This window comes from Aythya ferina (assembly GCF_964211825.1).
Source record: "Aythya ferina genome assembly, chromosome: 2".
Lineage (NCBI taxonomy): Eukaryota > Metazoa > Chordata > Aves > Anseriformes > Anatidae > Aythya > Aythya ferina.
In genome coordinates, this window is record NC_140297.1 from 127,066,062 (window position 1) to 127,093,694 (window position 27,633).

The 27,633-nt window shown below is 36.6% G+C and overlaps 1 long non-coding RNA gene across 1 annotated transcript in view; it reads left to right on the forward strand.

Moving 5' to 3' along the window:
• The window catches only part of LOC311432440, a 36,732-nt gene extending 17,749 nt beyond the window's left edge, over positions 1-18,983 (forward strand). The window contains exon 3 of the long non-coding RNA XR_014690070.1: positions 18,746-18,983. This is a non-coding gene — a long non-coding RNA (uncharacterized lncRNA). The remainder of the gene's footprint in view (positions 1-18,745) is intronic.
• The last annotated feature ends 8,650 nt before the right edge of the window (positions 18,984-27,633 follow it).

Below are 27,633 nucleotides of genomic sequence, written 5' to 3' on the forward strand. Positions count from 1 at the left end.
CAAAATCTACAAGGAAAAGCTCAAATACCACAAATGTTCACACAAGTAAGTATTTATGCAGAGAAATATAACCGTGTTGTACTCACACACATGAAGTTACTCACATGCTTCTACACACTACTCTGCAAACCAAGAAAGGAGGATGTCTCACATGTTGCAATACTTTATATACTAAAATATTTAATTTAATCAAGCATAGTTTAATGTTTATTAATTCTATGGTCAACACAGAAGAATTTTATTAAAACTGTAATGGATTTGATATGACAGTCCTGAGTTTGGGGCAATTCACAATGGTTCAGAATGTCTTTTTCATTTTTTCCCTTTACATCAGACGGTAAGAAATTTTGAGCTGTTCCAGTCTCAATTCAGTATACAGAATTTCAAGTTAATGAATTTCTGATTTAGATGAATACCATATTACCAGCAGTCTAACTACTGCAGTACTCCTTCCCATACTTCCCTACAAATGTGTAAACAACTGCAACAACAACTAAAGCACATTTTTATATTGATGAAAATGAGATGGAATTAATTATATGAAAGTAACTCATTAAAGTACCAATTTGTTTAAGTTTTTGTAACATCATCCATAGGTTTAAAATAGAAATCCTCTAGAGAACAGCTAGAGGGTAAGGGTATAGCTCAAACATAAAGCTTGCAGGCAGAGCTAAATGATGCATTGTGGTTGTGCAGCACTGCACAGAAGCATCAGGAAGCCCTGGGACTAGGTCAGCCGCATGTTGCCCTGTGTCTTGCCACTGTATTTGGCTTGTTCTTGGGAGGGAAAGATGCAGTTCTCATTTAGCAGAGGGGCTGTAAAGAACATGATGTAAAGTGGGATGTACAGGAATTGGGGCACCAGCCCAGGAGACCTGACTCCAGATCCAGAAAGAACTTCCAGGAGACTGGGGCAGAAAATAGCTTTCTTTGCTGCCTCTTTCTTTCCTCCTGTCAGAAAGTCCAGCCAGGGTTCCAAGCCAATAGTTTCACTGAATTCTGAGTAAAACAGAGAGGATATAGGGTATGACTATAAGTTTGTTGGCATTTTTGTGTGTGTCAGAAACTAATAACTATAAAGAAACTATCCCAGGACAGATATCTAGAATATTCCCTGAAAGTGACTTACTGAGAAATTTGAAGTATTAATTTTTTAGTTATGTGCTGATTGGTCTTTGATTCTTGTATAAAAAGATAAATGATTTTGTATACTCTTTGTAACTGAACAGAAATCATTAGATCCTTCTATCACATTCTTCCCTCCATGTGAAAATAAATGCACAAGACATTAAATCTGGAGTAGCCTCTTCAGGGGAAGGCATTTTGTTAGATTAAAGACTACGTAAGGGCTTGGATATTTTGCTAATATCTACCTGGGTGATCGTCTCAGGCTCAAGGCAAGATTATCAGCTACTCTGTTACTTCATTCTTTTATCCACTTGGTCACCACTGAGATCTTTGAATTTTTCTCTCCATAGAAAAGCTGTAGATAACTTTGAATACAGGATTACAGTGGGCTTCCTCCTGTTCAGATATTCGCAAGTACTTCTTGGCCTCAGAGTGCCTCACCTCAGCCATGTGTAACTTAAATAGGTGTGTTAAAGATACTGTAAATTCTTCTGCAAAATATGCTTTAGATCAAGATGTTATTAAATCATTGTTTATCCTTGAGAAACACTTTGTTAGCAAGAAACTTTCCCCCCTATCTCTCCAACATCTGCTAACTGAAAATGCTGAACTCTTTTTTTCCTTTCCCAGTCTTTCAAACTAATATTGATTTTGCTTCAGCTAAAAATATCTCAGTGGGAAAATGTCATTCAGAGGTGCCAGTTGACTAAAGAAGAGAAAGGATAACATCTCATAAAACACAGACTAGAACTGAAAATTAAATTTTGATATTATTCTGCTACTCTCAGTGGATTCTGAAATTTTATGTGCAAAGAAATATGTATGATGAAAAGTTTCTATGATTCCTTTTCACTCTACAGTGGAGCAAAATTTTGTTGAAAAGACTGTTTTTAAAACTGTGATAAACATAGCAGATTGATTTTAGTTTTGTCTACCAAGATCCATATATTTCATTATAACTTTGCCATGAAGCATACTGATAAGGCACCTAAGTCTAACCCTCATGCTAACAGTTTTTGTTTTATTCCAATGTGTATTTAAAGCCATACCCATTTTAGAAGAACACTGCACTGCATCTACTCCTATTGCTAGGATTCTCACTATTACACAAGATCATGATCCTTATGTTATTAAATGCTGTCTGTGTTGTCTTTTGAAACCTTCTCCCAGAATAAATAATTGAGAACAATGCTTCCTCAGGCCAGTTGCTGTACTCTGGGTAATAACTTTCTTGGAGGCAGGACAGCACACCTTGCTCAAACCCTTTTTTTTTTTTTCTACTTGGAACACAACCATGATCATAACAAATTTCACTCTGTTCAGGTCATTACAGCAGCAAGTAAATTGGTTCCCAGCAGTGTGTTGTTTCTCTTGACCAATGTCTGTTATGCTTACTTTGCTTTTTCAACTTTATCCCAGGAAGAGAACTGTAAGCTCAGTGTTTTTTTTTTTTTTAATTTTATTTTTTATGGTTTTATTTATTTCAATATGCACAAGACTGTGTCTGTCTGATGTTAGTGGTGGCAAGGTAGAAAGAACTTCCAATGGAGGTAAGGGGGTACGATAAGTACAGGACGTTATTTTGTAGTCTTGGAAGGAATTCTTTCCTTGTAGATGAGTTTTACAGTTATGAAAGAAGTTATATAGTTATGAGGTACAGCTGTACTGAGAAGTGGGGAAATAAGCCCACTCAAAATCTTAAAGATGTGTTGCTGGGCATTTAAAGTCATAAGAATCTGCATTTTCCTGGATGCTCTCTGGGAACTTAATGTCTGTATTGGGTCAGACCAAAGATATGATAAATTTGCTAGTGGCTATAGCTACTGCGTCCTTTAGCTTCCTGGGGAATGTCCACTGATGAATGCTTAGGAAGGTATGGGTATAACGTGTTATTTCACATCATATTTCTCTCTCTTCTACGGCTTCTGGCAATTTACTGCTTGCGATGCTGTTGAGCTGGAAGATGGATCTATACTGTAGTCCATAGCTGTTGGCAGACTTTTGTTACATATATTTGTTCCATTTACTTACTGAACAATTCATACTTTTGATACTATATCCTGAGATAATTGAATTAAATACAAAAAAACAGACAAACAAACAAACAAACAAAAAACAACAAAAACAAAACAAAACAAAACACCTTTTTTTTTAATTTTTTTTTTTTTTTGAGGTTTTAAAACTTCTGATTGGTCATTTTTCTTGATGTGTCTTGTTTTTTTTTTTTGTTTGTTTGTTTGTTTTTTGTTTTGTTTTGTTTTGTTTTGTTTCATTAGAAAGGCACTCTGAATATTAAAAAATGAGCCTGAAGTGCTTATAACAGTTAATTTTGGTTGAAAGTTGCGTTCTAAAGTTCTGTATTTAGTTGTACATGTAATTAATGAATTATTCCCATAGACCTGGCATGCACCTATAAGTTAGCAGAGAAGTGTCTGTAAGCAAAAGCAAATGAAGGGAGATGTTCGTGTTGCTCAGTTCTCAATCTAAAGAGTAGCACTGACAGCTATTTTAAACAAAATCTCATTTTTTTTGTGTTCATAGATGGATTAAATTATCCATCCTTGAAGTAACAAGCCTTGACTGAAACTTCTTATAGCAATAAGTATGTTTGAGATCATCTGTAATGTAAAGCGTCCTAATAATGACAAAGAATTATTGAGGAGAAGAAAGGAAGGCCTCTGACTGCATTTCTCTTTTGAAAAGTTGATGGGGAATAAGAAAATAGGAATAAGAAAATCACCACCCACCTTCTCATGCCCACTCTTCCCAAAAGGCAATAATGTCTTTGTGACAGCTCAGCCTGGTGAAATCTGGAGGTATAAGTTCTGACTGGGCTGTCCTGTAGGTTTTGTTTTGTTTTGAGAAATAAAATGTTATTGCTACACTAGATTTTCCTCTGTGTTATTTTGCATCACTGCACCAACTCTTTTTAACTCACCAACTCGGAGCCTTTCAACTGTATTGGTGGTGCTGAGTGTGAGAATCACCCATCTCTGCAAGATTTTGTTGTTTCTAAATTTGAATTCATTTAAAAAAAAGAGACATATACAGAATATTCTAAGATAATATGACTTCTTATCATAATATCGAGGAACTGGTGTCTGTATTGTATAGTCAAGTTATGGATTTTTTTTTCCCTGCTAAAATCCATAGCAGACTATTTTCTGTTTTTCTTAGTCTCAGACAGTCAGATAAAATAACATCTTTTAATTATCTTTTACTCCAACCAAAGGTACTCCAACTTCAGTTGGAAGCATAGTATGCCAAGTAAAGCATATCATTTTTAAACTTGAAAAAGAAGGATAGGTATGGAAAAAACAAAAACAAAAACAAACATATAATATTTCTGTTTATCGAAACATTATTGAATAAGATGAGTAGAGTGTTTGACTAATCAGCTACACAGAAAACCTGCCCCTTTTAATGCTTTGGCTGTGAATCCTGAATATTGACATTCTTAGGTCTAGGTTTGTTCTTCAAAAGTTTCTTATTGTATGTTTTATAAGATTGTATCACACAGCTAGAAGATTACCTTAAAGGTCAGCTGAACATGCTATAAAGCATAAGTTCATTTGCATATTTTTGGAGTCTAAATATTTGCTCTTAACATATGTATAATAGTGCATTCCTTAGTATGAGCAACCACACATAAAGTTGGGAGGACTTGTATTCACTTTTACATTTTTCAAAGGAACAGAAAAACTATGATGTACTTCTTGGTGTACATCTTTCCATACTCCCAGACCAGTCCACTGAGCAAACTTCAAGAGAATGCAGATTTTCCATGAATCTACATGTTATAGGAACTATGAAAAGCTATAAAAATTGACACCTGCGACACTTATGTTTATTAAAACAGATGAAAACAGACAAATGTTTATCTGTTGAGTGATATGGAAAACTTGCACCTTTGAATGTTTTGGCTGCGAAGCCTGACAGTGATAAATCACTTTCCAACAGCTGTGGACAGCTGTTTAAGTCTGGGGTCTAGAGAGCTTAATTGGGGAAGTGTGTTATAAAATTAAAGTGCCAATGGCTCATTAAGTTATGTGGCTATTTTGTGCAGCAGGCCAATAATACTGCATTCCTGGCTTTGGGAAAGGACATGCCTAACTCTCTGTTAATTAAGGGCTTGTCTAAGAATGTAGGTTTACCAAACTGCAGTGTTTTCATAGGAGAGCATCTGTGAAAGAAGACTTGGAGAGAGAAGCTATTTACAAGTAATAGTTTATTGTGGTTAGAGCAGATTTCTCACTCTATATTTTGATGCCCTGGGCATGTTTACATTGTTTATAAACTACTGAGATACCTTAGGAGGAGTGTGAGAGGACTATCAAACCTACTTTGGTAAATAACATTTTCTCTGGAGAGATTAAATTCCTCCCCACATTTATATTAAAAACAAACAAACAAACAAACAAAAAACAAACTACTACTACTACTACTACTACTACTACTAATAATAATAATAATAATAACACCAAAAACAAACCTTTAATGAGCCTCACTAGCAAAGAGAAAAAGACGTTTTCCAGGGTGACCAGAGTATTAAAAAATAGAGACACAAGGGAAATGAGGTGCAAAGGAGGAGGGGAAGTGTATTACAGCTATAAGGATTATCTGCAGGAATGTGTTGTCATCTTTTAAATACTTTGTTTACATTCAATTGTTTGCATAGAAAGGATTATAATTATTTGGTTATTTTAATTTCCAGAGTGCTACAGAACAAGGGTGAGTCACACTTGTTAGTGCTGCTATAAAATGTAGGATGGGAATATGAGGACTGTTGACTTTGAGTGCCTTAGTCTACAATGAGTGCAGCCAGCTTCCAACTCCCTGCTCTTGGCAGGGGTCAGAGGGTCACTAAACCTGGGTCAGTAGAGGGCTAAGGACACAACCCCAGGTAGCAGTTAGGCTTAGAGACAGTTTATAAGATGTTGGAATTGCCCTGCACAGGCTCCCTGAAACAACTACAAGTGCAAAAGTGCCGAAGGAAGGAGCAAAATATGGACAATATAATTGGAGGGATGACCACACTGAATTATTAAGCAGTGGTGCCTAATTCAGGTGGCAGTGTGGAAACTTGAGACACTCTCTTACCATTTTTTTAATTTATCTGCCCACGTTTTCCTTCAAGTTTTATTTCAAGATTTATGCTAAATTGTAGAATGTAGAACTCATTCATATCATTGTCTTGTTCTTAATCTGCTTACTTACATGGCTTGGGATTTTTCGTATTCTCCATTTCTACCAATGCCTTTATCAACATTTACCTGGGTGCTTTATTAAGTTGGGGAGTATCTATTCCTTTGTTTGCCTCAATCTAAACATCTTCTGCTAATAAAGTCTACCGTCAAAGACATCTTGTCCAGATATGCTAGGAACCAATGAGTATTCCCTCTTACCTAATTATAAATATGAAAAACAAACAAGCAAACAAACAAAAAGCCAACACTGACTTCAGTGCAGTAACTCTGGAATTATGTCAGTGAAACAGAGTTTGTCCTGAGTAAACAGGATACCTAAATGTGTTTAAATTCAGTTTTGGAACATGGCTGTCATTCTGTTAGACTGTAACATACTGGTTAAAGAGTAGATTATTTCTGCATATGCCAAGATGTTCTTTACAAACTGTCTATTTCCTCACTAATAGGCCATATACCACATTAATAGGTCGTTAAGTGCAAAACCAATTCTATGACTGAATTTCAAACATTATGTTCCTGGTTAGAAAATTAGTAGCTTGTTTGTTTGTTTGTTTGTTTGTTTTTCTGATGAAATGTGAAACTTTGCAGCACCTAGAAACTGGTTTTAATTTATGTATTCTTTTCTATACAACTAACTCCAAAGAGTCTGTTTCCCCACAAGTCTGAAGACTAACTGATGTGTTTATTCACATGCTGTGGCTATGTGAGCTATTTATTGCTGCATGTAGAGAGTTTGAATGGTTATAGCGTAAATATTTTCACAGAAGGTATAATAGTCCTTTTATGACATTAAATTTAACTGCTTTGTTTTCTATCCATGCTTGAGAAAGATGAAAGCCTAGAATGAACAGCAATGCCAAAGTGGGTATATTCTATAGAAAGAAAGTATCTCGCTGAGGGGAGGATGGTTTATCTCTGTTTTTAAGTGTATTGTGACAATCATCCTTGCAGTTGCTAAGAGCTAGTTGAACTCCTGTGGGAATTCATTGCTGCATCTCATTAATCAACTGGAGATAATGCTGTTGGACAACGTAAGCTAGAAACATCCGTGCCTCTAGCAAACATCTGGCAGAAAGACAATTTCCTATGATTAGATACAATGCTTGGTGCTGGTGTATGTGGCAAATCTTCTTTCAAATCCATTCTTTCTGTCAAATATTTTCAAGACAGAATATGCAACTGTGGTCATTTCTTCACTGCTGTTTAAACTTTGGACTGGTACGAATGCCTGACTTTCCATAGTCTGTTAATATTTTTATTTGAAAATCTCCCAGAGGAAACCCTTGGTTCCTCAAGGAATTATCTGAGCCCTTTCATTTCGCACATTGCTACCGTCCCCTCTCAGGGAACCCAAGAAGATGAGAAGTCAGAATTTCTATACTGAAGGCATGTCAGATCAAGACTTTTGCATCCTTTAGTTGTTAATTAACACTATTACAGCAAAGACATAGTACAGACTGTTGCCTGCCTTTTTTTTAGCGCAAATAACATCAGTCAGCTTAAATCTCTTTCAGCAATGAATTAACCTAATCTTTCTATTCTGTGTTGACATAGATGAAGAGCTGTCACAGGGACATGTACTTCATCTCAGGTGAAGAATTATAATGAACTGATGAGCAGCAGTAACCTCTTAAAACACTACTGCTCTTTTGCAAATGAACATCAACTACAGCCTGAGTTTCCGTGTGTCTCACTCCATTATTTTCCATCCATGCAGTCGTAAAAGAGGCAACACACATCCTCTCTGTTGGTTAGGCAGGTGTGTACAGGCACATGACTTTTGCTTGCAGATGGTCCTGACCTGGGCCAAAACTTAGAACAGGTATGGAAATCAGATTTGGTGTATATATAGACAAGCATATTCTGTAGGCATGTCCTATGCATAAATCCTGTCCGAATGCAGCAAAATATAGGGATACAGCTATTTCTCAAAGCTCATCAAAAATAACAAATTACTCGTCACGTCTCAGTGTAAAAGATTCTCAGTCATATTTGGGTTTCCTAAAGAATGTGTGTTGCATTCCACATATGTCATGGTTTCAGAGTTCTGTATTTTCCATCTCACTGTAAGTTATTAAGAGGACCTCAGTGTTCATTTTCAGAAATACTAAAAAGAAATATACATTCCAGCTATTACAATATATTATAAAAAGTACCTCAGGATTCTCTGTGACTACAATGAAGGAATTTGCAGGTGCTTGGGCAGCCTGACTGTACCCAAGAATATAATAAACTGGATAATAAACTAAATATGTCTGGTGTCCAGAATGAGGTTAAATATATATGTAATTTTAAATAAAAACATGAAGATAAAAATGCAAGTTGAGAATAGAATACCAGCAAAAAGTACCGTAAAAGAAAAAAAAAGGTACAATAATAAAAGGACCAAATGTATTTTCCAGCTTTGCCAAGTGAATAATAAATTGGAAAGGAAAGTGGGGAAAGCAAAAGAGTTACTTAAAGGTCAAGTTCAACATTAGATCTGTAACCATATTCACCCTTGGTTATGTTTGCTCTTGAATGGGGGAACTTCAAAAGAGCAGACTGGTGACTGACGTTGTGCAGACAGAGAGGCATTAAAGCTTCCTTGAGTTGATTTTGATGATATTCAGCTATTTGACAACATTCTCCTATTAACATACTTTGCAATCATAACAAAAACAAAGAAGGTTGTGGAGCTTTTTTTGCCCTCCTCCCCACCCCCTCTCACACCCTCCCACCACCCCCACAGCATTTTATTTTTATTTTTCTCGCAGCACAGCTTCCTGGGAAAATGTTGGCATTCTTATTTTAATAGAATCTGCCATAACCATCCACAAGTTGCAGACAGGTTGCATGTGTTGGCTTGAACAGTAATCCTCTTCACTTTTACTTCACTCCTTTCATTCCTGACTTGGAAGTTTACACAAAGGAAATTTCATGGTCTTTCTGAGAGAATAATACTACTATACATCCCTACATAGAGAGAAAAAGTTGAGAGAGACAAGTTAAACATGTTGGCTGTTTACTTGAGCTAGAGCCTCATTCAAGTAAAGTATCGTACACACGTGTATATGCAATGGGGCACACATGCCTAACATGACACTCCTGATAAAATGCTTAGCTGTGTTTACAGTAACAGAGAAGACTCTTTGCTGCAGCAGACCACTGTTCTGACCACAAAATGATATTTTTTTTCACAGTGGTTACATCATCTCCTACTAAAAATGTTCTTTCTGTAATGGGATGAGTAAACTGCACCAAAAGGAACAGACATCCTAAATCTTACATGTGTTTACAGGGGAAAATAAATGAACCCACAAAAGGATATATGTGTTGAAACAGTAGTTCCATAGAAATCTTAAACTAACAAATATTGACTTTCATATGTTGTCAGTTTCAACAGCCTATTCTTTTGCGTATGTAAGTCACAATATTTATGTGAACTCAGAATTTTTCTACAAAACCAGTATTTGAGCACCATAGAACTTTGAAGGACTCTTCTGTAAACTTAAACTAAATTTCTTCTTCATGCTTTTACTACTACTTCTCCAGCACAATGTCAATCATTCTTCTCTCAGCGGTCACTAACCAGATTATTTGTGTGTTTCCACACTGCTGCATCACAAAACATCATGCCCACTTGCCTCAAAAAGATAATATCTAACACATATGGAGACTGCCTTTGATCTCCACAGTCTATCCAGAGGTCACAGACCTGTCTTCTTCTCTCCCTCACTTCAAATAGCCCCTTTCATTTACTGTGAAACTAAACATTGGAAGGACAAAGGCAGGAAAATAAAGGCCTTGATTTAGTAGCGTTTATGTGTTTGGCTATTTCAAGGTAGATTTTTCTCTCTTAGGTCACATTATTAATTGCCATGCATTTCTGCATCATGGTATACTGTATTTGTTTTCATGCATACAGACTTAAAAATTCAAACTTTAAAAAAAATTAATATGTGCCATGTTCATAACTAAACAGTCATTAAGAGTCTGCTAATCAATTCACAATACCCTGTACTGAATCCAACTCTGAATTGCATGGGAAAGTTTGGTAATTTGTTTTGGGTTTTGGAAAACTGATTTGTATTTATTAATGTAAAGTTAATGCAGTAGAAGTACTTTCAGTAATCTTTTGAACTGTGATGAAGTTAAATCTGGTTGGCAGGTTGAAGGTGGCAAACAATTTAATGGCATTTGCAAAAGGAAAAAAAAAAATATATATATATATATATAAATTTCACCTGAAAACATCAGAAATTATTCAGTTACAACCACTTTTATTTTTACTAAGGGTTGGCTGAGAAAAATGTATAGGTACCTAAAGAAAGATTTGTGCAATATGTAGTCACATGAGATCAAAACTGTAGGCTTGAAAATAACTGCTCAGCTGTGGCTCTACCATAAAAGGCTCTCACTATTGACCCTCCAGCTCTGCAGGCACCTCATGTTCTCCATGTTCTCACTCTTGCTCAAAACCTCCTCCGTTATCACGACTCAATTACTTACTGACAATTCATAGATATTCATAAACAAGGGGCTTATCTTCTTAACTCCCTTCAGGAAGTCAAGCCAGTATGGATTTTCTGAGTACATTTAATGAATGAAAGTTTCACATAATGTATTATTGTGGAGTAGCAGTTACTGTTTGTTTGTTTTAACAGGTTAACTGTGAGAGATGTGATTTTGTTTGTTTGTTTGTTTGTTTGTTTGTTTTTGGTTAAATTCTTAAAGGCCAGATCAGTCACCCAACCTCTGTAATCTTCAATGATGAAAGAATCCAAACTTCCTCAGAAGAAACCCTAAATATGAAGTCATTGCATGTACTGTAGGAAATCAAGCACAGCTGTTCCTCTTCCATTAAAACCTTCTGATCTGCATGACCTCACAGCTTAGTGGTCTGGGCAGTCAGAGCATGAAGAAGACCTTCTTCTGGGTCCACCTTCCCTTACAATTCTTTGGGGATTATTTCTGCGTTTTATGTTAAATCTCCATTGGAAAAAAGCTAACCTCACAAAAAGTCTGAAATTCAGTGTCACCTTCTTCTCTTAGGTAATTATGCACTTTTTCTCTTACACAAGTTTGTTTTGGTACCATCAGAAACATGTTTCTTATGCAGTGAACAGAAGAAGAAGAGAATGTGAGCTCCAGAAAGTCTGCTGGTCCTGGACACTCTTCAGGGAGGTGAGAGTGAATCTGGATGTCTGGATCACTCTTGTCAAGCACAATGGCTTCAGTACCTACAGTATAAATTGAAAGTGGTAGACAACTCAATTTTCCCATCTACTCATTTTCAAAATATTTTTTCTATTCTGTTTGAGTTTAAAAATATCAAATTTTCACCTTCAGGAAAAGATTTTACATCAGCCTCCCAAGTAGAGAGCAAAAAATGTTGGAAGAGGACGTGATTTAAGATGACCCTTTCTACCAACACTTTCTCTAATTTGGTGCTTTCTCAGAATCAGGTCTATCTTAATTTTTGTCTTCAAGATTTTTTGTCTCCTCTGAAAATTAAGAAACACAACAGTTGGAACGCATCTGGGAGCAGGTGCCTGGGAGCAAGCACAATGCATTCAGTACTGTATTGCCTATGTGACATTGTGCATCTACTTCTAAGAAGGACACATACATGTAATGCTGCAAGGAGATAGCTGTATTTGTGTGTGCTCTTTGCAAGCATCTGCACTACATCAAACAAATGAGAGAATAGTCTCTCCAGTTAGCCATATATAATGAAATACTAAGATAGAAAAAAAAAAAAAAGAGTGCGTGTAGATATGTATATGCATTCCATCCTTTAACTTCAAATTTCTCCTACAGAACATTTGTTACTTAAGCTTCCTGCTTCACACATAGCTGGATACAGCTTTACTCCTCTTGGCCAACCAACAAACAAGAGTCGCTTCTGCTTCTATCTTAATAACCTGCCAGGAAACTCTATTGGGTGTAATTATGTTAAACTAGACAAAACTGGAAGTATCTACAGCTTTCTTCTGTGGTTATAATAATTTTCAGATGTATTTGTTTTTCCCAATTAAGCTAATTGTTCTTTCTTTATTTACATCATATATCTCTTATTAACTGTTAGTCAATATAAATCTGAGACCACCACTTCTGGATTAAGTCAGGGAAGAGGTGTCAGCAGCTGGTCCTAATGATCTTTCTATACACTGAAAAACTTTGCTGATGAAAGCAAAATCTTAAATAACATTAATACTTTAAGTGGTATAGATTGTTCTCTGTGACATTTAAACACATTAAGGGAATGGCTGAAGAAATTGTTGATGGGTTTCAGTGTGAGCAAATGTTAAGTGATGTGTTCAGAAGCTAAAAATAGTAATGCTGCCTGTACATTGCTGAGCAAAAAGTGGACTGTAAAGGTAAAGGGAACTGAGTGGGTTGGAAGAACAGATACATAAGGTTGGAGTACTTTGCTCATCTGCGTTAAAAAAGAAAAAAAAGAAAAAGGCTAATACAATAAAGAGAAAAGCTGTGCTTGGAAAATCTTGCTCTGATTTTTTTTCTTCCAGATTTGGGCTAATGAAGTGTGAGAAAACATCTACAGTAGGATTGGAAACTCAGTAGAGGTTAGTGAGGCAGTAACTGATTTTTTTTAAAGTTAAGCCTAATATGCAGATTATATCCAAAGGAAAAATAACAAAAATAATTAAAGTCATGGGAACTAGAGAGACCTCAATATGAGGAAAGATTAAACATGCTACGACTATTTTCTTTGGAAAGTGAAAGGAAGTAGGACATCAGAATTAAAACTAACAATAACTAGAAAGTAATGTAGTCCTTCTAAAATTTGAAGAATGAAAAATAATTAAAGGCCAGCAGATGAAAAATAGTGAGCTTAATATACTATTCATGCAAATATTCATCACCTCCCAATTTTATAAAGCTATTTTTAAAAGTTGTTTAGTAAAATCGAGAAGAAAAATAGACACATGAAGAAAACAGAAATTTTCTTTTCCTGGAACCAGTAGAAAGGAAAAGAAAAATAGCAATTCTTCTCCATCAGGAAAAGTGGCAGTTTTGGTAGTTTTGAGCATGAGATGACATTTTTGAAGACAGAAGGTCTTCAGGAAGTAAGGCCAACATTCAGACATTAGCAATTAACATTCTCACATACAAGGAAATGTATCCTTTCATGTTATGGGTCATTCAACATTATAGATTAAACTAGTTTGTACTTTTATTCAGTTAATCCAGATGCTATTTTGACATCAAATGTCTGCAGACATTTTCAACAGAGAGTGACAGTTGACAGCAGGAATCAAAATGCTATCTGTAAACCCTTCACAGCTTTCTGATGTCTTACGGAAATTTTGTTCAATGACAAAAGTGAAAATAATGTTTCCAAGACTAATTAAAAAAAGGCAAAAGAATTTGATATCACATGCTAGAAGGGCAAAACTAAAGAATAAAATTAAATCAAGTATGTTCAATATGAAACACACAATGTGCTGCAGGACCAGCTTGAGGACAGTTTGAGGTGGTCTGTACAGAGTTATTTCCAGTAGCTTTAATTTATGTGGGAAGGTCACCTCCTCTGGGAGTCCTGTTATAGAGGATTAAAAAGAAACTCTATGCCTTCCTCTGCCCACTGCTGGAAGCAGAAAATCAGCTGTCTTGGTGCCCTTACTGAACTATCAGTATCTTATACCTTATTTTTTGCACGTTTTCATGTTTGTGGTCCTGCATGTATTTATTTGTGTTCCAGACCAGTAGAAGTCTTGTCTCTTACAGATGACAGCTAGAGAGTCTGCTAGGTGGCACATTATGAAATCCTTGCTAACAGTTCCATTTCCAGAGAGACAATTGATAGACTTAATTAATTAACTTTTCAGGAGAACCTCAGTCAGGTAAGTTTTCAGAGTGAGCAGGGCACACTGTCCTATGACAAGACGGTTATTACTATGAGCCAAATATGATGGGCATTGGAGCCCTGCTCATAAGAAAGGGAATATCAAAGGTCAAAAAAAGGAGCATGTCTCTTATTTTTGTTCCTGACCTACTATGTCAGTAGCTATGCCAGACTACTGCTAGTTTAGTTTCATCTTTCTCTTTCTTGTAGCATTTTCTAGTGATTAAAAAAAAAAAAAATCATAATTTTAGGCTGATTTCCTATGGGAGTCAGTCTTACGCAACCACCACATGTCTATGTGAATGTGTGTTTATAGCTGTATTTCTGTCTCCTTCTCACACAGCAGCTTCTGCACCTGCTGTCTGATTTCAGTCAAGACTGGCAAGTGAAGTCTTCTGAAAATTAAGTTACTGCAGATATTACATGCAGGTAGGGAAGAAAAACGTGACAATTGCCTGAAGTGAGGGAGAGTTTGAAGCATAGCTCATCAGTCACAAGAGAATAAACATAAGACAGAGATCTCATAAACATGTCTATCAGATTTCTTAGTCACCAAGTCAATCAAAATCTAGAAGAAAATAAGCCTCATTAGCCCTGGTACAAGGAAACTACTTGTTCTAACAGCACGATATGTCTGCTGCAATTTTGGATCTATTTCCCTATCAGGGCTAAATGAAGAAGCATAAATCTCCCTCTTTAGGCCACAAGTGCACACTGTTAATGGTGTGCTGCTGTTCTTCATATCCACTTTCTTTACGTATTTCAAAGCTAGGCACGAGAATAAGTTGACAGTACAGAAAGTCTCTCAGCTCAGACAAAACTCACTACTGAGGAGTGAAGAGGACTGTATGAGTTGATATATTGATTGTTTTGATGATAAAAGTCAAAGGTGGGGCAGGCCCAAATACATAACATAATAAAGGTCATTCATGAAATAAACAGCCACTATATAAAGTCACTAACACATCTTTATCAAGGTGCATAAATCTCAGCTCAATCATGAAGAATTACAGAAAATCCTCTTCTGAACCTGGACATTTTTAGTTCTGCAATACAGAAAACCTCACGGTGTTACTGGAACATAGGGCTGGCAGGAACCTCTTAGATCATCAAATCCACAAGTACTGCATGGCCTTGGTACCATCTCAAGGAAGAAGCTCAACTCAAAGGTCATTGATAGACAGCTGCCAGGATACACTTGATCTGCACACAAGCAGCCAGGCTTACACATTGGACTGACTCTGCCAGTGCAGAAGGGAGATCAGTACTCAGCATGACTCCACCACTGCTGCATGCTTGGGTGCACGCTCTGTCTCCAAGGCTGGCTGAACAGGGCAGGGCCATGCCACTGTTGGAGGCAACCTACCGATGTAATCGCTTTCAGAAACTACGTGGGCAACATTCTAAAATAACCCTACACATTTTCAGCTAAAATATACTAAAGACCAGTTTGTGCAAATTATTTTTGTGCCAAAATTTTTTCTCTGTTTTGCCTCCTCTCAGCCCTTCTAAAGCTAGACAAGACAGGGTCCTTTATGATTATCTACACACTTGTGAGGGATTAGGATTCAGAGATACAGAGCTAGAAGAGGCATGAATCAGGACATCCATGGTACACCACACAGCACAGACATACCACTCTGTGCCTCTCAGCAGGACTTGATAGATTGGTATAGCATCTTCTGATCATGGTTGTATTAGCTTTCTTCACCTTTCTTTACCTTTCTTTCACCTTCCTTCACCATGCCTGGGTCCAGCATCATCTTCTTCCCTCAGTTTGCAGTGTTAGCCTGGTGGGAACCAAATTAGGCTACTGAATTCTTCATTTATTATGGCAGGCTTTGCACTCCTTAGTCTTCTCTACAGTTGTTTTCTCTATATTTCAGCTGCAGTTAACAGCTATGAACAGATGAACCTATATTTATGACAAAAATTGCATCAAATAATTCTACGGTGGTGTTTCTAATCCACCAAGGACCCCAAGCTCACATGTTTACTATGTCAGTTTATAGCTGTATAGCTCTGTGTGTGTGTATTGGGTTGGTCTTTAACTTAGCTGACCTAGGATGTACTTTAAATTCAAAGAGGTCAAATAGAACAGCCGATGGTGTATAACTAGCTGGTCTGCAGATTAGTTACCACTCCTAGGACTCTTCCCCAAGCTCCTGAAGCCACACTGTACAAATAAACTTGTGCAAGAGAGCACAAGTTTACACGGCATTTTGCATGGTGTTTTTCTTGCTGTCTTAAGACTTAACAGCAGATCTGCCTAAACTCCCCCAAATGGTAGACTGCAGAGGGGACACTGGAAATCCAAACACTGTAGTCCCTTTTCCTAACATGTGACTGTTATTAAAACAACATTTAGGCAATCTCATCACATGCCCTGATGTGCAGCCTCACTCCAAAAAAAAAAAAGTTCCTGGAGACGTACTTGTAAGGTGACAAAGATACTTCCTTTTTGGCATGGGGTGGGTGCACTCCTGGTCACAGGCTTCTTGTGAGAGGGGTTGCTGTGAGCTGGCTATGGAACAGCCTAAATATCAAGTTCCATTAATCTGTTAACAGTAAGGTTCACCTCGCAATCTTCTCCTGCTTTACTTATGATAACATGAAAACAAACAAACAAACAAAAAACATGCAACAACACATAATCCACACTTTTATATATATCTTGGATATTCTTAATAGCTTCTTCTTCACTATTTCAATGACAAAAGTGAAGGTTAGCCTACTGTTCCCTCTTTCTCTTCCTCAAACACAAGACGTAGTACCCCTTTCTGTCAGAACGATTAAAGTAGTTACTGTTAGTTGAGAAATTCTTGCTCATCACAAGATAATTATTCAAGAAACCAACCCTTTTTGCCTTACTTATCCCCTGACATTGCAGAGCATTGTCATTAAAACAAGTAAAAAGAACAAGGCAGCTAAGGAACAGTTATTTTTACCACTCAAAACAAATTAATCATTTCAAATGTTGTCTGAGGGGAAATTCTGCTTATTTTGTTACCCAGTACATGGAAAGCTGGTTCTGAAGTAGCTGAGCACATTTTACAGACCGATTCACCAGACCAACAGAAAACAAGTAGCCACTGATAAATAATTTTCCCATACTTCTACAAAACTGATTTGTAGAAGTTAAATTGTTCAAGGCTAATCAGGCTAATCTGAGGGAGAGGAAGTTTACCCTCCATTTCCCAACAGATTCTCTTTAATTTTGCAGTCACATTGACAGGTGGCCTCATCACTCAGGCATTACAGACCACCTTGAAGATATCAGCACTGTTGGCCTTTGAAGTCAGAATAATCAACAAGCCATTTGATACTCTATCAGATGAAATGGCTCTGTCAGAAAAGGCTGGCTCTCAGGTATACTGATTGTCTATCGAAAGGAGATAACTTGATACAGTTTACTATCGTACAGATTCATAGACCTTGTGGGATGTTATAACAGATGTCTTTTTAGAGCCATTTCTTCCCAATGTCTCTTAAAAAATATTCCCAAGCCACTTTTTATAGAAATGACAATACTCCAATTTCTTGTGTACAGTATTCTCACAATAATCTTGTGAGAAGATATGTAAATGTATTGGCAATGGTTATGGTCAGAGATGCACAGATTCATGTGACATATACATGAATAAATCCTGTCAAAGCCTTAATTCAGATATTGGGCAGAAGGACACTATGAGGAAAGTCTCTATTACAGTTTTCAGAAGGAAGAAAGTTTTAAAAAAGTTGCTATTCCAGAAGCTACCAAAGTCTGGCACATTATTATTATTATTATTATTAATATTAATATTTTCCTTTAGGATTATCCAGGATATTATGTTTTTGTATTCCCACCCCCCACCCCCCCAGGTTACTTTGACCTCTCAGTAGATGTCATTACCCTTGATGCTAATAATCTGATGTGTGCTCAACAAATATAGTATCTTAAAGAAGCTGAGGGGTTTAATATTTAGAAACCAAACTGTTAAAACCATTACCTCAAATTTACTTTCATAATTATCCATTGGTTGGTAAGATTTGAGTACTCTCTGAATCTGTAAGAAGGAGAGACTGAAAGGTACAGTTTATTTATTTATTTATTTATTTCAGTCATAGAATTTCAGCTACTGAAGTATAACAATAAAATTCCCTCTCAATGAACTATTATTTTGTAATGGCTCCAAAGTTAAAGATCATTTGTTTATGTTTAAGTGGAACTGGAACTAAGAGCAGGAAGTTTAAAAAAATGCAGAAAAAAAAATCATTTTGTTGTTTAATTGAGCTTTTGAATAATTCATAAGGTTTACTTGAGCAGAAATGAATAAAAATATTTGCTTCAACTTTAGCAGCAAGTCTAGAGATAGTTTATGTCAGTGGTTGAGAAAGTTACGCTATAACTTTATCTATTTTTAATACAGACAGGAAACTCACTTTTCCATGAAAGTCTCTGGCTTGTTCTAGTGGTAATTATTCATCAGAAACAATCACAGAATGCTCATTCAGTAGTAAATGGTCTATTTGACATCATTAGAGCAGCCCAAGGACTTAAAAATACCCTTTTCTCTAGCTTGCAGGTGCGCTCGGTCATGCAATCTGCATGCAGGATCACACCAGAGTCCCTGGCAGAGGACAGCTGCTCTGATTTATTAGACCTCTGGAAACAGTATTGCTCCTGTTATCTACACATAATCCCTTAAATTTGTTTGACAGCTAAAGCCTGAAGCAACACTACTGAGCAAATCTTCAAGTATCAACTTTGAAGCTGACAATGAATACAGAAAGGAAGGGAAATGAAATGAAAGAAGAAAAACTGGAAGGAAAAAAAAATGTGGACCTTAAATATAGATCACTTTTCTCAAGGGAAGATTAATAATCATTTCCATTGAGCTGCATTAATGATTTTTAAGCAACTTGCTTCTGTTTGTAATTATTCTTCATAATCTCATCTCTTGTAACAGCTACTTTCATGGTAAATGATGTATTGGAGATTTTCTGTGTAGGGTGAAAATAAATCAAGGAAACATACACGGATGAAACCTCTGTAAAGATGGAATACCTGGAGCAATTCCATGGACTGACTGCAACTGAGGCTTGTCAAAGAGGCCTTGAGAGATGTAGTAACAGACTGCAATGAAGATTTATCAGAGGTGAACTTCGTGCGCTATGTGCAAGGCAACTTGCTTGGCAAGCAAGACATGAGTCTTTATGCTTACATTATCCTGTCCGAATGATGTGCATGGCAGATAAATATGAATAAAAATGTGGAATGGTTCAGACTGAGATTTTTTTTGGGTAAAAAATAGAGACAATATGCATATAACATATAATAATGGATGTTGTCTCTGAGTCTAAGTGAGAGTTGGCCATTTAGGAAAGACAGGCAAAGTGGATGAGAAGAGGTATTTTCTGCGTACCTAAAGGAGTGGCTTGAATGCGTGCTCCATGGCTAAGAAAAGGTTGTGAGCTTGTAGGTCAGAAGACAGAAAAAGGAGGAAGACAAGTCTCATGACCACAGGTCCCAGCTGTCAAAGAAGATTTTAACTGCACCAGCACCTGGTGGAAGATGCAATCAATATAAGAGATTCCTGGAGAGTGTCACAGACACATTTTAATGCAGGTGCTGGACTAGGGAAGGTATTTTTTTTCTGGACTTTCTACTCATGACTATGGTAGAACTGGTTGGAAATGTGATAGTCAGCTATAGCAACAGCAAGGAGATGGTGGAGTTTAAGGATCCAGGGGGAAATGAGCAAGACAAGTAGCTGAAAAAAAGCCCCAGTCTTCAGGAGAATGCGTTTGGTATTTTTCAGAGTAGGTTTAAGTTGAACTGTTAGGCAAGACCCTGCAGGAACCAAAGGAGCCCAGGATAGCTGGCCAGTTTTTAAGGACAATATAAAAAAAAAAGTTATTCTTATCATCTTGACTCTTTTCTATGATGGAATAACTGGCTTTGTGGATGAGGAGAAAACTGTGAATGTCACTTACTTAGACTTCAACAAGATCTTCAACACTATATCTATAGTGCCCTTGTAGTCAAACTGAGGGAAAATGTATTGGATGGGAGGGAAAATTGGGTGAGGGAAAATTGTATGGGTGGGCTTTAATGTGGATGAAAAACTGACAAGAAAACTTTGGCAAAGAGAGCAGAAGACAGAGTTTAAAAGTTCAGCTAGTATCTGCTTGTGAATGTCATCCCTTAGGGACTGATACTGGGACTAATGTCATTTATCTTCATGTTCTGTTAATCTTTATCATGCTCCCTGATATCTTTATTAACAAGTAGAACAGTGTCTCCTTGTCACTTGTATGGATGACATTGCTCTGGGGAGTGGGTGACAAGTGGAAGGGCAGCACTACCGTTCACAGGGACCTCTATGGGCTGTGGAAATGGGCAGACAGGAACCTCAAGAACTACAGCAAAGGGAAATACCCAAACCTGTATCTGGAATGAAATAGCACTATGCATTGGTATAGGCTGGGTCATACTGGATTGACACTAGATTTACAGAAACATTAGGGATCCTGGAAAGTGAAAGTTTGAAGGTGAGTCAGCAGTGCACTCTTGCAACAACGAAGGCTGCCTGCATACTGAATTACATTACAAAGAGCATAACCTGCAGGTTTTGTAAAGTTGTCCCCCTGTCTGACCATGGTGGGTCACACATGGGATATTGTGCCTTATTTTTGTGTCTTCTATAACAAGAGACAGGCCTACAAACTAGAGAGTCCAGTGTAGTGAGAGAGTTGGTGAATATGATGTATTAGAAGAACCTGCTGAAGTAAAAAATATTGTTTAAGCTCAGGAAAAAAGTTTGACATACGACATAATTGCAAGTTTTTAACTGTCTGAAGAGGGGCTGTAGAGAAAATAGAGCCAGACATTTTTCAGAGGTACACTTCAACAGGATAAAAGGCTATCAACAAGTTTCATAAAGGAAACATCTGACTAGGCACCACAACAACAACAACAACAACAACAACAACAACAAAAACACATTTACAGTGCAAGTGGTAAAGCACTAGAAGAGGTTGTGGAATCTCCATTCTTAGACCTGTTCAAATGGTCCAAAAGTTGCCTTGAGCAACTTGGGCTAACATTAAAGTTGCTTTGAGTGGGAGAATGGACTAGATGGCCTTCAGAGGTCCCTTCCACCCTAAATTATTCTATGATTCTATGGCTATATGCTCTACCTCACTCATGTCAAGACCTAAATCTACAGACTTTATTGCAAACCTATAAAGCTTGTGTCTGAGGATTTTCCAAAACTACGCAGTTAACACATTGAACATTATGTACAAAATCATCTCTTTTACCCTGACATATTTATATCAATCCTCTCTCAGAGTCTATTTCCCAGATGACTTGTTGCTGCAACTCTACTTGGTCAGACTTGAAAACATATACTCACAAATGTGGCAGAAGGCACCTGCCAGCAGCAATCCTGTCTGCCACCAAATCAGGATCATTCTTGAGGAAGAATCCATAGTTTATTCCAACTGAACTTTCTGAATACTAGCATATGCACTGATCATCCTCCATTCTAACCTCTATAGGATTTCAGAGCACAAATTTGTAGTACAACACAATTTCTAATTGTATTTGCTCTTTTTTAATGCTGACTTTCAATCTGCATCAGCACAATTTTGAATTCTGCCTGAGTTCAGAGTATGTAATTGACTGCAAGTTTCAGTCAAATGCCAGCTGTCATCTTTAATAATGAATCAAGAACAACAGGCAAACAGAGACGTTTTAATAACAAGCAAAAACATTGTCAAACTGAATTTATTTCCAGATGTGGAGAGAGTTTCACTTCTGTTTCACTTCTTCCTCCAGCAGGACTGGTACTCTAATGCCTTTCAGCATGATTTTTAAGGCATTCATTTGTTATGTAACATCCATCAATTACAAAATATATTTATGAGGTCTTGCTAGCAGTCGTTAACAGCGGTATTGTGGGATCACATTTACAAGGCCTAATGAAATGGGAGAGCGAGAGTAATTGGATTGAAATTGGTAAATGAAAACTCATTCCAGGAGAAAAAAAGGTGTAAAATTGATGAGGTCTGACGTGTCATCAAATGTTGAGGATTAAATTAAGTTCCAGTGGAGACATATATTGTGCTTAGTGTAAGTGTTTAATTGAAAGAATAACAAATGCATAAAAAGAAAAAAAAAAAAAAAAAAAAAAAAGAAAAAAGCACAGTTATGCATTACCCCTCATTCTACAACTAAACAGAGTCATGTGGATAAATCTTTTCCTATCCTCAGACTGAGCTTTTGTCCCACATTTTTATTTTATTCTTTCTATTTGCAAATATAAACTGTTTTTCTTTCAAAGAGAAAGTTAACTTGGTGAATTTAAATCAGATGTTTGGAAATAATTTATCTGTATTCTTTGGAAAAAAAAAAAAAAGTATTCCAGCTCACCCTCAGATGAAAAATTAGACATCAAAAAAATTAGAAGTATGAAAAATTTGAAGTTTTCCCCTTTAACAAAAAGCAGGTTTTAGTAATAATAAAAAAATAGCTACTGAGCTGAATTTTAACATCTCCAGTTAGTTCCAATTATCTCTGGCAGGAATGAAAAGTGTCTCTGGTGACATAAATTTGACCAGAAGTTTGGTGTGTCTGAAAGAGGCTAAATGGCCAACTATGACTATTTAAGAGTAATTACATGTAGTGTCAACAGGTTTCTTTCCCACCTAAATCTAAAAACACACATCTGTATACTTGGCTTAATGGATAAAATGAAGTAACAGTAAATTGTTGAAGCTGTGTTCTCAATCTCACATAAGGCTAAAACATTCTGTTTTCAGGGCTTCTAGGCCTACTAAAGCCTTTCTTCCCAAATGGCCTCTCTCACCTTTCTTGAATTGCTTACCTGAAATCCTTGTACATAGTACATACCAGTAAAGAATTAACCAGACTACTCTTTGGTGCATCTTAGTTAAAGATCTAAGGAATTTTGCCTGATCAACAAGTTCAGCAGTTTGCCCTCTGCCCCTTGCCTTCAAATTACTTTTAGAAAACTATGGCAAAATAAAGTCCAAGCATCTGAAATAGTAAGTCTAGTTTTCATTATGTTACTAACTATGAATGGTGCAAAAGACTAACAGTTACAAGGAGTAGCTAAAAGATGTGCAAAAGTGAAAATGCTGTTTTAGCAAGCAAACTGGTTGTAGTATCACTCCACCTTTTCTCAGAAAAAGGCAACAGCTGAAAATTTTGTGTAGGTAGTATATTCTGAATGCTAAACAATAAACAGTAGATATATGTGTATATATATATGTATATGTATATATATATAAATATATATATATATCTGTCAGGACATGTTCTTTATGAAAGATGTCTTGCCTGTTAGGAGACATACCTTTCAAATAAAAAAACACTCGTGCGTTGGTTATCCAGAGGTGCAAAGGGCTGACCATTGCCCTCTGTGGACATTCGTGCCTTCCATTTCTTAGTAGGTCAGCTATATGCATTTTCTATAGGATATTAATAGTCCTAGAACAGACTGCTTTAATCACTTGACTAAGAAGAAGTTACTAGCCTGGATTACTGTTCGACAAATGTCAGAAAATTTCTGCTAGTCAGTTCCACATTGAGGGTAATTATTTTTTCCTACAACATAACAGAATGCAATAGCTTGTGGTTAAAATGGAGCACTGAGTTTAGAAAGACAAACAATCTTGATTTAAAGATGCCAAGTGACAAATTTACAACAACCCTTGGAAATTTGTTCCAATGATCAATTACTTTCACATAAAAAGCTACATCTAATTTCAAATTGAAGTTCAGGTTCAAACTGACTGGGTTTGAAGGTTTGCCTTCTATAATGAAGTTCCCACAGTATCAAAACTGTTCTCCCTGTACAGCGATTCTCTTTTCTACCATGATAATGTTGCTGTGAAAGGGGGGAAAATGTTTCACAAAGACACACATTTTGAGAGGATGAATTTCCTCAACAGGGAATCTGTAGCACCAATTACTTTATCCTATCCTGGAAATCCATGTCCTAGAACTGAAGGATTTACTAATTTACTAGCTGATACAGTAAGTACATTAACTACTAGTACTATGTTAGAAATACTTATTTCCTTTAAAGATTTTTATATTCATGCAAGGTGTATGTCTCACTAGCATGCTAGATAGCTACATAAATACCTTGCAATAGTCACTCTGAAATGTCCTTCTCAAACTGCCTGTTTTTCTGAATGGTTGTTTCCCATCAAAATCTATCAGCAAGATAGAAAGTGCACAGACAATGCCAGGATGTCTGTTTAGATTATGTTTGAGTATTTTTTCTTTGTTTATTCTGCTTCTCTTTCTAGGCTGTTTTGTTTAGGAAAATCATTACACACTAATCATAACAAAGAGCTACTAGTGAGGCACAAAATATCAGCAAGCTTACAAGATGTTTGATTCCAAATTGAAAGGAAGCACCATAGGCACTATCCCATGCTGCAAGTTAACATGTCATTCTGCAGCCTCTAGCCTGACCTTTTCTTAACATCAACTGAAAAACAAAGAGTCTATGCTGCTAGAGCAGCTGCTGTACCTCTAGGCAGGTAACAGTATCATCTTCATGAATGACATCAATGTCACATTTGTGGCATGTCAGGAAGTCCTTAAAACTCTGCAGATCAAAACAATGCAAGATTTTCATATTGACCTTGAGGTGATGATCAAATATGGTCACTTGCAAACTGCAGACATTCGGAAGCCAGACGTGAAAGAATAGAGCTGTTAGATATTTGTGTTATGTCAAGCATCTATTTATATTCTAACTGACATATTCATCCTTTTTATTTATTTATTTATTTATTTATTTATCTATTTTATTTTCCCTGCAGGGGTAGCAGAAAAAGCACTGTCACCTTTGATAACAATTGTTTCTATAATTGTACTCATCTGTGCTGTTTTAAATGTGGTTGCACATTTGTGGAGTTTCTCATAGCCTTCTCCAATTATGACATGTTTAACACAAATTGGTAAATATCTTACCACATTCACACATTTAAAATGACACTAACAATTATACTTAACAGCTGGCAGACAGATATGTGCTGCACTGCTTGCACATTTTATTGTTATCTTTCAGTAATGCTGGAAACTGACCATTTAATAATATACTTCTTTTTTTTTAGTAATAGTAGTAGTTTAACAAGCTACACCACTCCCTCATCTGGAGCAGCAGTATAATCAAGCAGAAGGATTAGTGATGTACAGCTGTTTTACCACCTAATGAAACTTGTAAGTAACTAAGCACTCTAAATTGTGCTTGGCAGATTTTTATTTTATTTAAGAGTTACAACCATAAAACGCAGTGTTCATAACTGTGAACTCCTTAAGCAGCTGATAGAAACAGTAAGGAAAAAAGGTTCTATCTTAAACATGTTTTCTTTAAGCTACAGGCATTTGCTGGTTACAGAAAGGTCTGCTTTCCCATTTGTCTTTCATAATCCTTGGTCCTCTGGAGCAGGAGGCCTACAGACTTGCAGAATCACAGAACAGTTGAGGCTGAAAGGGACTTTAGGTCCCTCGTGATGGTCTGTGCTTGAGGCAGCTTGCTTATTACAGCCTGCCTGAAATCTTTGAATCTTCACCTCCCGTCATCTGGGAGATTTTCCTAAGCTGGGGAATTTGGGTTTCTTTCAGTCTTTTCTGTGTCCCCATGCAAGCTTTAGCTGGTTTTACATGGATTAAGCAATGTATAGAGACTTGAAACTTCTAAAAAATGAAAAGAGAAATTTAGCATATTTCCAACATGATCTACGGTGGTAAAGAGGAAGGGGTCACTGAAGTTTTCTGTGGGACTCTAAAGAGAAATAGGTGGTTAATTGTTACTCTTAGGTGATGTTCAGAGCATGAAAATAGGGAGGATGACACTAGTTTTCAATAGGTCTTAATGGCATTTCGGTCAACATAACTGACCTGAATTTTAGTAAAATAAGAACAGTTTTTGTTACAATTCAAAGCAATTGTACATATTTCATGCTTTTCATCTTCTATCCCTTTGTCCCAATATGTTACCAATATGTTCTTGTACTGTTCTGAGATATGTCAGATAGAAAGCGAGCCTAAGTAGTGACTACCATGATGTTGGTTTCCACACGAATAATAAATACATGGAAATAAAAGGAATATAAAATACAAGACCTGTTTGCAGGCCAAATGGATAATCTGCATCATTAAGGACCTGAATACTAGACTTATATTAAAATCTGCCTAAAGTATGTTTTTTTTTTTTTTTTTTTTTTCCCTTCTTTCTGAAGAGGAGTTAACCTGTGAAGCTTGCGTTATAAGTCTCACTCTGAATGAGATCTGTTATTTTAATAGAAGTAATTTCTTAGGTCAAGAACATGGGCACCATAGAGGGCCTTAAAGTACAGGTACCTGTTGAGATTTTTCAAAGTAAAGCCAGATGTTGTCCTATGTCGAATAGAGAAATATGGGAGTAAATTTGTTATAGATGGTTTCATAAAGCTAAAGCCTGGTGTATTAGAAGCTCAGATTATTAAAAATAGCACAGTTTCAAGAGCAGCTCATATGGATTATTTAAATATCCAAATCAGAAATTTAGTACAAAGATTTCAAGAGTAATTTTCATTACTTTCATGCACTTACCTAATTATGAACTGACCAGGGAAGAATACACGGGATAGGAAATAAATATCTAAATGCTAATACTTAGCTAGGAAATAACTGTTTGACATGTTGACCTTCTAAAACAACTTAGCCATACATACAGGACAACAGGACTTTAGAACTTACTAATTAAATAATTTTTATTTTCTTCAGAAAGAGAGACCTTAAAATAAGAAAACTCTACAGTACTGCATTCGTGATCAGAAAAAGAATGAAAAACACCCCCTTGCACAGTAGTCTTTTTGTAAAGATTGGATGAAAGCTGGGCCCTGGCAGTTTGGGATGGGAAAAAAAAATAAATTATGTACTAGACATGAGACAGTAATAACTCACGCAGGCTTCATTGCTTCATGCCAGATAAAATAAAAGTAAAGCCAAATAAGTGAGAGCTGCTGATGAAACCAGTGCCATCCGTTTTTTCACCATGAATTAGAAAGACCAGAAAGAGGAGAATGAACACTCTAGATACAAGATTTCCACTCTTCCTGTAGCTGATCCAGCCAATCTGAAGAAAAAATACAGTAAATGCTCCTAGGAGATATTATTTTGGTTGGATGAGCATGGAGATTTGGGCTAGGTGATCAAAGGATCTTTGCTTAGAAAAAAATCAAAACTGTGCTTTGCATGTAATCCTCAGAGAGCTACCATCCTGTGAGAGCCAATTGACATGGCACACTGAAAAGGGGAAAGATGACTGTGAGAAAAATAGTTATCTTTTATTAACAAGCTTTTGGAACTAAAGAAGCTCTTTTCAAGTTACAAACACATACAAATGTGCTTAGACATGCACACACAGCATCCTT